At 34.2% G+C, this 9,753-nt stretch overlaps 1 pseudogene; it reads right to left on the bottom strand.

Annotated features, from left to right (window-relative positions):
- Positions 1-8,097: 8,097 nt before the first annotated feature.
- LOC126767182 (small nucleolar RNA U3) lies at positions 8,098-8,289 on the bottom strand (annotated as a pseudogene).
- Between the last annotated feature and the right edge of the window lie 1,464 nt (positions 8,290-9,753).

The following is a 9,753-nucleotide window of genomic DNA, read 5'->3' as shown; positions in this document are numbered from 1 at the left end:
CTTTTCAAAAAACAATGAAAAAAAGTTGCAGATTTTCTTGTAATTTTTTCAAGACCTCGGTAGGTTTAAACAGCGATCACGTTTTTTTTTTACGGTTTTTTTCTTTTTTTTTCGTTTTTTTTTCAGTTAGGCCCCGGAAAAATCCCATCTTTAATTTTTCTGAAGGAATTTCGTTCCAATAATATTAAATCTAAATCTCTATCTACATATTTACTGGTCGTAGAAAAAAATCAAAAATCCCTAAAAAACAGGCCATCACATGGGATGACCCCCTTAAAGCAAACTCAAAAGGTGATGAATATGCTTATTTGCTAATAAAACAAAGACAAACGCTGTTGTAAAAAACGTTGAGTATGTGCAAATTTGTTATCGGTACGCCAAATGACGAAAAATGGAAACAAAGTAGTGTTTGAAGGCGATAAATGCAAAATTTACAACAATGATAAAAAATTGATAGCCACCGCAAATGTTGTAAATGATCTGTATCGTTTAAATTGTAATATTGAGTACAATCGTGATTCGCCAAGTCAAAATGCATTTTATACTCGTGACGATTATAATTTATTGCATAGAAGAGTGGGGCACATTTGTCCAAAATATTTAAAAAAGTAAAATGTACTTCTTATGGTATAAACTGGAAAATTAATACGGAGAAATGCGTAGTCTGTAAAGGAAAATAAACGCGTGCATCCTTTAAAAAAGTGTTACTCGGCAGAAAACTTTTTTGATTTAATAGTATTAATGACGTAATGGGTCCATTTTCGGTAAAATCGTTTTCTGGTGCTCGTTTTCTGTTGACATTCGTAGATGATTTTTCGCATAAGCTGTTTGTGGTGCCAGTCAAGCACAAATCAGAAGTGTTTGCTGAATTTGAAAATTCAAAAATGACAGAAAATCAGTGTTCGCGAAAAATAAAGTGTTTAGATCGACAATGGTACCGGAGTATGTGAATGAAAATATTAAAAAATTCAGATTAAGAAGGAATTATACATCAAAAGCGTCACCGTATACACACTCTGAGCAAAATGGTGTTGCTGAAAGACTAAATAGAACAATTATTGAAAAGTGTCATGTATGTTAATTGATTCTGGCTACATAAAAGTTTTGGGCAGAGGCGACGAATACAGCTGCGTATTAAATAGAGTTCCGTTCGGGTCACACGCGAAAAGTCCCAATGAAATGTGGACTGGTAAAAACCTAACTTAAAGTTTTAAAAGTGTTTGGCTAAAAGTCATGATGCATAAGCCAAGTGAAAAAGAAAGAAGCTGGATGATAAATCATTGGAATGCATAATGATGAGTTATTGTAATGTGTCCAAAGCATATAGACTGTTCAACCCGAAAACGCAAAATATTGTAATAAGTCGTCATGTTGTTTTTATTGAAACAAAAATAAAAAAATGTAACTGAAACGGACTATTGTTGTGAAATTCCTGACGGGAGAATCTTTCAATATTGACGATTCAAAGAGGTAGAGAATAAAGAATCGCCAATGGATGAAAAACTTGCAAACGGAATGTATTAATAAACGCGATAGTCAGTTGAAGAATAATAAGGTAGACGCTGATTCATCTGAATATGAAAGTGCAAATGACTATGATGAAATTGGGGAAGTTTTGGGCAATCATATCTTAAGGCGTTTGAAAAGAATCGCGGCCAAGAGAGATGGCTATAATTTTTGTGTAACTGACTTTGTATCAAATGATCCTCAAATTTTAATTGATGCTATGGCTAGTGAAAATGCAGATGAGTGGAGAGGGCAGTTCAAGCTGAAATAGACTCTTTCCATTCTAACAAATTGTTTAGCATAAACTACCAGTTGGTAAGAAAGCCATTAAATCTAGGTGGGTGTTCAAAACCAAATGAACAATAATGATGAGGTGATACGACAAAAGGCTAGATTAGTGATCAAAGGATATAATCATATAAAAGGTATTGATTATGAAGAAACATTTGCTCTTGTAGTTCGATATATGTGCGTCAAACGTTTTTTATTGGTGTTAGCTGCACGGAAAGACTTATTAGCATAAATGGATGCTGTAACAGCATTTCTCAATGCTGAATTAAATGACGAAATATATATGGTGCAACCTGACGGTTTTGATGATAATACTGACGTGTGTAAGCGTTGAAATTTTATACGGACTGAAGCAGTCCAGTCGATTGTGGAACGAGAAATTTAACAACGTTCTGCTGAAGTTAGGTCTACTACGAAGCAATGTAGATCAATGAAAACGTTAAAGGAACAACTTCATTAGAATTTCACATGAAAGATCTTGGTGAAGTATCCTCAGTACTTGGTATGCGGGTTACTAGAGATACTACAAAGGGTACTATAGAAATATATCAATCGCAATATATCTTCGATATGCTGAACCGTTTTGGAATGTCTTGCAGCAATCCGGTTGCGACACCAATCGATTTAAATCAACGTCTGAGTAATGAAATGTGTCCAAATAGATGAAACAGAGCAGTATGAAATGTCAAAAGTACCGTATATGCAGGCTGTTGGTTGCTTGTTATTCGCCTTACAAATAACGCGACCTGACATCACTTTGCAGCCGTTTTTGTACAAATCCAGAAAAGCACACTGGGTTGCGGTAAACGTGTAATGCGTTTTTCTAAAAGGTACAATTGACAGCGGAATTGTGTATAGCAGAGAAGTAAATGATCTCATTGGATATTGTGACGCAGCTTGGGCTAGTGATCTTGACGAAAGACGATCTACGACGGGCTATATCTTTAAGCTTTAGGTGGACCGATATCCTGGTGCACACGAATGCAGCGTACTGTTGCTTTATCATCAACAGAGGCCGAGTTCATGGCCATGACATCAGCTATTCAAAAAGCAACTTGGTTAATACGTCTACAGTCTGAATTGACATCAGTTATGGTAAAAGGTATGGTACTGTACTGTGACAATAAAAGTGCTATACAAGTGGCCTTGAATAACTCATATTCACCTCGTACAAAGCACGTGGATATAAAAGGTAAATTTATTCGGCAGCATTTAGAAAGCGGCAAGATTAAATTGATGTATATTCCAACGAACGAGATGTTAGCAGACATTTCGACTAAAGGTATCATTTTAATATTTGTAAGTCACTTGGACTTTTTAAGAATTAAAATAAAATTGTTTTCTTTGCTATTGTTTAAAACACGAAACTATGTATTAAAATGTATACATAAAATGTAAAACAAAAAAGTTAATCTATACATATTTATTATAAAAAGTGTCGTCAGAAAGTGTTGAAGTAAAGAAAGAGCGACCCTTTGTACTAATAAATACAACTCTGCAATATCATATGTTTATGCTGAATTAATGAATAAATATGTTCTCTCTCTTCCGGTTTGTATTTCCGCTAATCAGGTTGTTTTTATTCCACTGTGTTAAATTATATTCCAACTTTAACAGTATTCTTTCAGCGTATCGTGTGCAGGGGCCGGGACGAAATAGACAGAATATACCCTCAGAGACAATCTACCCCAGTTCCCTGTGGCCTGGCTTTTTTCCATACCTTGCCCGGAAAACAGGGACGAACCGGTGCTCACCCGGGCCAACGCAGGTTACTACTTCTGCGTCCCATGCACACTCCCAGACCAAGGATCGAAGTGGCTGTTTTACTGACACACCACGCGGCTGACACCTCAGCAAAGCAAGATTACATCACCTTTTCCATTTAACTAGCGGAGACATTCCTGACGAGACTTCCAAGGGCTCCCAGTGCGCTGCGTGGTGTACCGGTCAGGTTGTTATATCAGCTGCACCTAACATGGTGCACAGACGCTGATCAGGAAGCCGCCCATTATTCGTTTTAACTTATTTCCCAACTGACTTGCTACTACAGGCGGTCGGATATACACGATTCGTTGACGTCTCCGAAAGCTTGAACTCAGCTAGAACGCCTAAATTTGATGGAACAGTTCACTTCGTTAATGGCAGCTGCTTTCTGGGTACGCTCGTCTAAACGGACAAGATGATACGACTACAGCAATATCGCGGGTGTACTACCCAAACTCTAGCCAAATGATTGGAATAGATCCCTGTAACGATCCTGAGTCAACCAATGTGGCGCTATACCGAATCGACCAGTGGGTTAAAAGTTCGCCGCTACGAAAGTTGGTCTGCCCAAGAATCGCAGTCCCAACACTCTGACAGACACCAGGGCCTTTTGGGCACTCCACTGATCGAGAATGAAATGCAACGTGTCACAAAGTAATCGTCCATGACTACCGTGCTGAAACGTAAAATTGTCAGTTAGGTCTGAAAATTTCAGACAGACACTGAAGGTTGATCTTCAGTTATTTTGCTTCGTAATTTAAACTCAACACGGAATCGAAATACAAATATTTGAATTAAGAAAAGTAGTAGAATATAAATTTGTTATCTTATATTTAGTTATTTTAATTATAACGGCGCGGAGAATTATCTTACTGGGTACGCATTTACTTAAACAAATAACAAAGTATACTATATTAACTAACAATTACGAACTAATAAATACTGCTTGCTTATTACCAAAATATTTCTAACATAACTGTTTTAAAATAAAATAAAACATCTATTTTTACTTTAAACTACTTTTTATTTATCGAATCCTTAAAAAGTAAATTGAATTAAGCTGATATCGATGTCCCTCTCGTATAAAAGGTTAGTTATATTCGCTGTAGCATTTTTCGAGTGCTGCAGATTAATCTGCATGCATCTAAGCCTTTGCTGGCCTTTTACCATGTTGTCATATCCTTTAGGAGCTGGCTGGCATCGTCGATCTTTTCTGTTTCGCCTTTTTCAGCATTCGAGGACCTTTTTGCCTTTTTAGTGAAATAAATTTAGTTTTTAGTTTAAAATGAATTTAATAAAATTATGTTGCAACTCAACTTAAACGCGAAAATTTTGGGTAATTTAAATATATACATTTACTTATTGACAACAAAACAAGACGGTGGTATTTATTTAAATTTATAAGGGACTATAACTATCACTTACTTTAAGAATGCTCGACGTTCAACTCAAACTTTAAACGCGTTTTTTTCAAAACACACTTTTTTTAATTTGGCGGTCATGATTCCGGTCAACTACTCAACCGATTTACTTCATTTTTTTCAAAGTTCACAAAACGCCTGGCTTTCGTCCCTCATAATTTATTGAGAATGTTATGACAAAATTTATGTAAAAAACATGGGGAAAAAACTAAAAAAAAAGTTATTTACTTTTTAATTCATCAACATTTTCCGTGATTCTAGTAGGGACTATAACAATTCACTTACTTTTTAAGAATAAATTTGGTTTTTGTGTTTCAGATGATCCAAACATGAGAAATCTTGTCCGCCAATGAAAAAACGCATCTCATTCACCCAGCCATTTCTCCGACAGATGTCATCAAAAAATTCCGAAAAAACTTGTTTATACACTCCACGATATACCTCATGATATGTGAAAAAAAGTTCTATTGTAGAATAAAAATTACCCAACTGACTCCTTAAGAATATGTTCACTATAATAATGTGAATACGTCATTAACAGGTTGATCAATATATCTAAATGGTTTAAAATCAGGGAAAAAATCGGAAATCACTATACATATACCATGGTAGGGTATATTGAGAGCAGAAAATGTATGGGCTGATGCAGTATTCTCTCGAACATAATTTCAAGAATTTTTAGATATGTAGCTCACACCCACCGACCGACTTATGGCTTGTTATAATAATGAATATCATTAAAATACTGTACATAAAACTTAAACAGCAAAAAAAAGAAAAAACAACAAACACATGCGGAGCTGTAGAAATTGAAAATTTTCATTAGCTCCACTCTGCTACTGCTCCCAATTTTTGCTACCACTATGCCAGAGCATATCGCCAATTTCATGTTTTGCTACAGCTACGGAGCAGAGTAGAGCACATACCTTTACAATATAATGCTAAGGCTATGTTGTGGCTCCCGACAAAGTGAGAGCGATAGCAATTGCAAAATGAAATGAGTAGCGTAGTTTTTCAAATGCTGGGCCTAAGGTAAATTAGAGTAGTAAGCCTACAAGACAGAGGTAACCAACTTTTCTACTACATTCGTATAGTTTGACCTCATACATTACCACATATTCGAAGCTAACTTTGACTTTAAATTCAAAATTGTGTTGTAAGAGAACGAACATTCAAAGTACAAAGTTTTGGAATGCATAAAAGAGAATACACATATAGATATTTTCAACATCAATGACCGGTAATTGTTTAAGGTAAGCGATTTCTTACATTCTTATTCTTATTTTTAAGATTTAAAAGATGTTTGTAAAGAAAGCAAGTACTTGAATTGAATATTGTTGCTAAATAGTTGGATCAAATATAATTATAGAGGGCAGAGAAAACTCTAATGCACTGCCCGAGATGGAAAATGATTGGGATATATTGTGCAGTGTTGCGTGATATTTTCCCCACTGTATTCCTTTACTAGTGGTGCAGAGCACGACGCACATTGGGGGTAAAATGTGTTGATTTTGGAGATTAATTCAAAAATCAAAATTCAAGGTACAAGTAAATTTTTGGTATCAAACAAAAGTAGATAAAATTCACTAAATACATCACTAACTGAACAAATATTTGGCACAAAATTTACAGTTGTCGTGTAATATTCTCTGAAAATTGCAAGTTTATTTCTTTTTGTATGCGCACAGTGATATACGTGATTTTTTTCATTTTTCGAAGTTTTTTATTTTCTTTAACTGGACAAATCTTGAGAAAATTGTAATGGAGCCTTCTTGTTCAGGTAATTTAGTAAATACAAAAAGATTTCATTTGTGTTTTTACGTGTCTCTAAGTATTTTAATGTTTTTTTGGGCGAAAGCCTTAAATGTTGGGACCTTATATGCAGACATATAGTTGTGAGTTAAGCGGGGTAAAGCAAATCTTGTTTTTCATTCCTGTAATCTATGGCTGTTGTAGTTTCTTTTTGCAAAAAAGTTGTTAATACTGCGCACTTTCTCAGTATATACATTCTTTATGCGAACTGCCTGGTCAAATATACATACACGAATTTCTCAAGGCAGAAGAAGAACAAATACAGCAATTGCAAAAAAGGTTTGTTATTGTTTTTGTTGTTCAGTGGATGCCTGTTTGCTTTGTTCACACCATACGTTACGATAAGCGGCAGTTTTAAATGCATAAGAACATATTTCTGGAATGAGTCTAAAATTCATGCGTTTTACTTACATATGTATAATAATAAACATCATCACATACATTTTGAAATAAAATTTTGATTTCTTACATTTTGTAATAATTAATTAATATGGCATTAGGTTCTTATCTAAGGTTTAGGGCATTTTTATTACTAATGTGTGTATGTCATGTGCAGTCGAGAGAAATAACAATAGTGATGTATATTTAACTAACATGGTAAAAGCGATACCGACATTGACTACATTTAAAGAGGATAAAAATATTATTATCTTCCTTATAGGAACCAGTTCTAATGTAATTTGGGTTCCTGTCAAAGTCTTTATGAAAAAAAGCAAATGAAGACATATTTAACAGACTTTTAATCAGTTTTGACCCCGTTATATGAACCACAAGAAAATTACTAAAAAAAAAGTACACAGGATTTACCTAAGAAGCATTAGAGTTGATCGTGATAGAGAGTGGCAATAATAATGAAGTTGGTGATGACGATGATGATGAAGGCGATGATAAAAATTCAGGCGAAGACGACAATGATCAAACAGTTTATATATTTTAAATAAAATTTGAAGCTTAAAAAAATTAAAAATTTAGAAAACTGATGTTCAGCATATTTTGTTTTTTTAAGATATAAAAAACAATCAAAAAACTTGAAATTGCATTATTTTCTTACTTCTTTATGATTAATTGACTAAACAAAAAGGTGCGTGAGTCCCTATGCGCGTATGAAGTTATACTTCTAGTGATATTCCAAGAAATGCATATCATTTTGTATGAAAGAAAACTAGAAAACTTAAATTCGCATTTATAAATTTATTATGCACATAAAATGAAGAATAAAGCAAAATCTAAAATGAAGGAACTGAGAAGTATAGTCTTAACTTTCAACGGCCAACGCAGAGCATTTCAACCAAAAGGAATTTATTCATTAAGCGTTATTCGTTGTAAGCGAACAATTTTCGAAGAAACATCATTTCTAAGATGCCACAGGACAAAATTAAAATGAACTTCTTAAACCTCACGCTGTCAGATAAAACGATATACCTCGTCATCGCGGGTCGATTTCAAAAATGTAATGAAGACTAACTACAGAAATAATCCTGTAAAGTATAGCCCTAATTTTTCAACAACCAACGCAGGGTATTTCAATAAAAGGGCACATAAAATAGTTGAAAATTCGCAGAAATGAAAGACAAACGAAAGAAAAAGAAGCATAACTTCAATATTGCACAAGCATACAAACATACATATGCGCACACATGTGAATATGTCAAACAAAAACTGAAACATTGTTCTACAAAAAACAACAACAGCATAAGCATGGCAACATTGTGTTGTTGGTAGAAAAGCCGAGCTGTGCCGAAAGAAACTAACAAACGATCGCCAACTGTCGCCGCTTCGCTTGCTGCTCGAACATCTTCAGACAAGGTTGCGTTAGATTCATATTGAGCAAGGCAGTTGCAAACCTCAATCTATCGCAACCTTTTTCGAACTCGTATAAGAAGTATAACTTCAAAATAACTTTTCCATAACTAGAAGACTTGTGGGAATTAATCTCCATTTTGAGCACCATTTACCCCACTGTGCGACGCAGAGACGGCTAAGAATGTGGTATACGGTAAGGTTTGAATTAATAATATAAATCGTAGCGCTAATATAATCCGACACAAATTTGCTTTTACCAACTAATTTAGTAACAACCAGTTTCTGATTCCTCATATCTTTATTCTTAATTTTCCTCGAGGAATATAAGTCCTATTTATTAATGTAACTTCACTAGTTTCAAATGAAATATTTTTCTGAATTAATAATATAAATTGTAGCGCTAATATAACCCGACACAAATTTGCTTACCAACCAATTTAGTAACAACCAGTTTCTGATTCTCATATCTTTTATTCTTAATTTTCCTCGGAGGAATATAAGTCCCTGTTATTAATGTAACTTCACTAGTTTCAAATGAAATATTTTTCTTATCTATAAAATTAGCAACTCTTTGAATTGCAGCTTTATATATTTCTTCAGAAATTGTATTTGTGCAAAATTTAGAAATACAACCCTATTATAATCTTACTCTAACGGGAAGAGGACTGTCATCTCAGAGGATGAATTTATGAAATGCTCGATTTCAATCCAAACTATATACAAAGTATTATATATAAAGAGTAAGAGAATTCAGGATGGCCAGAGAGTTTTCTTGTAAAGTTTGGTGGCGATTTTGTTTATGTTCTTAATAATATATTGTATAATATATTGCGTATTTAGACTTTTAAACACACGTACGCTGACTCACTTAACCTTGTCTCGAGCAAACAATATTTAAAATTTTCAACTTTTGCTTTCAACAATAGATCGAAGCAGTTGAACGATCGTAGGACAAATCATGTTGCGTGTCATTTGCCAGGTACCAGTCGAAATGCTCGAACGAGTAATCGAAAATTTCACGGCCCCGTTTAAAAGAGGAATAATAAATGCCAAAGAATGTTCTTCTAAATTTCAAGTTTCAGTTTTTTCCTTCTTCGCAATAAAAAAAATTTCATTTTTTTAATGTTCAAAATTTGGGTGGGCGAAAGATTTTGTA

Source organism: Bactrocera neohumeralis, unplaced genomic scaffold (assembly GCF_024586455.1).
Source record: "Bactrocera neohumeralis isolate Rockhampton unplaced genomic scaffold, APGP_CSIRO_Bneo_wtdbg2-racon-allhic-juicebox.fasta_v2 ctg4525, whole genome shotgun sequence".
Classification (NCBI taxonomy): Eukaryota; Metazoa; Arthropoda; class Insecta; order Diptera; family Tephritidae; genus Bactrocera; species Bactrocera neohumeralis.
This window is presented reverse-complemented; position numbering and strand designations above follow the sequence as displayed.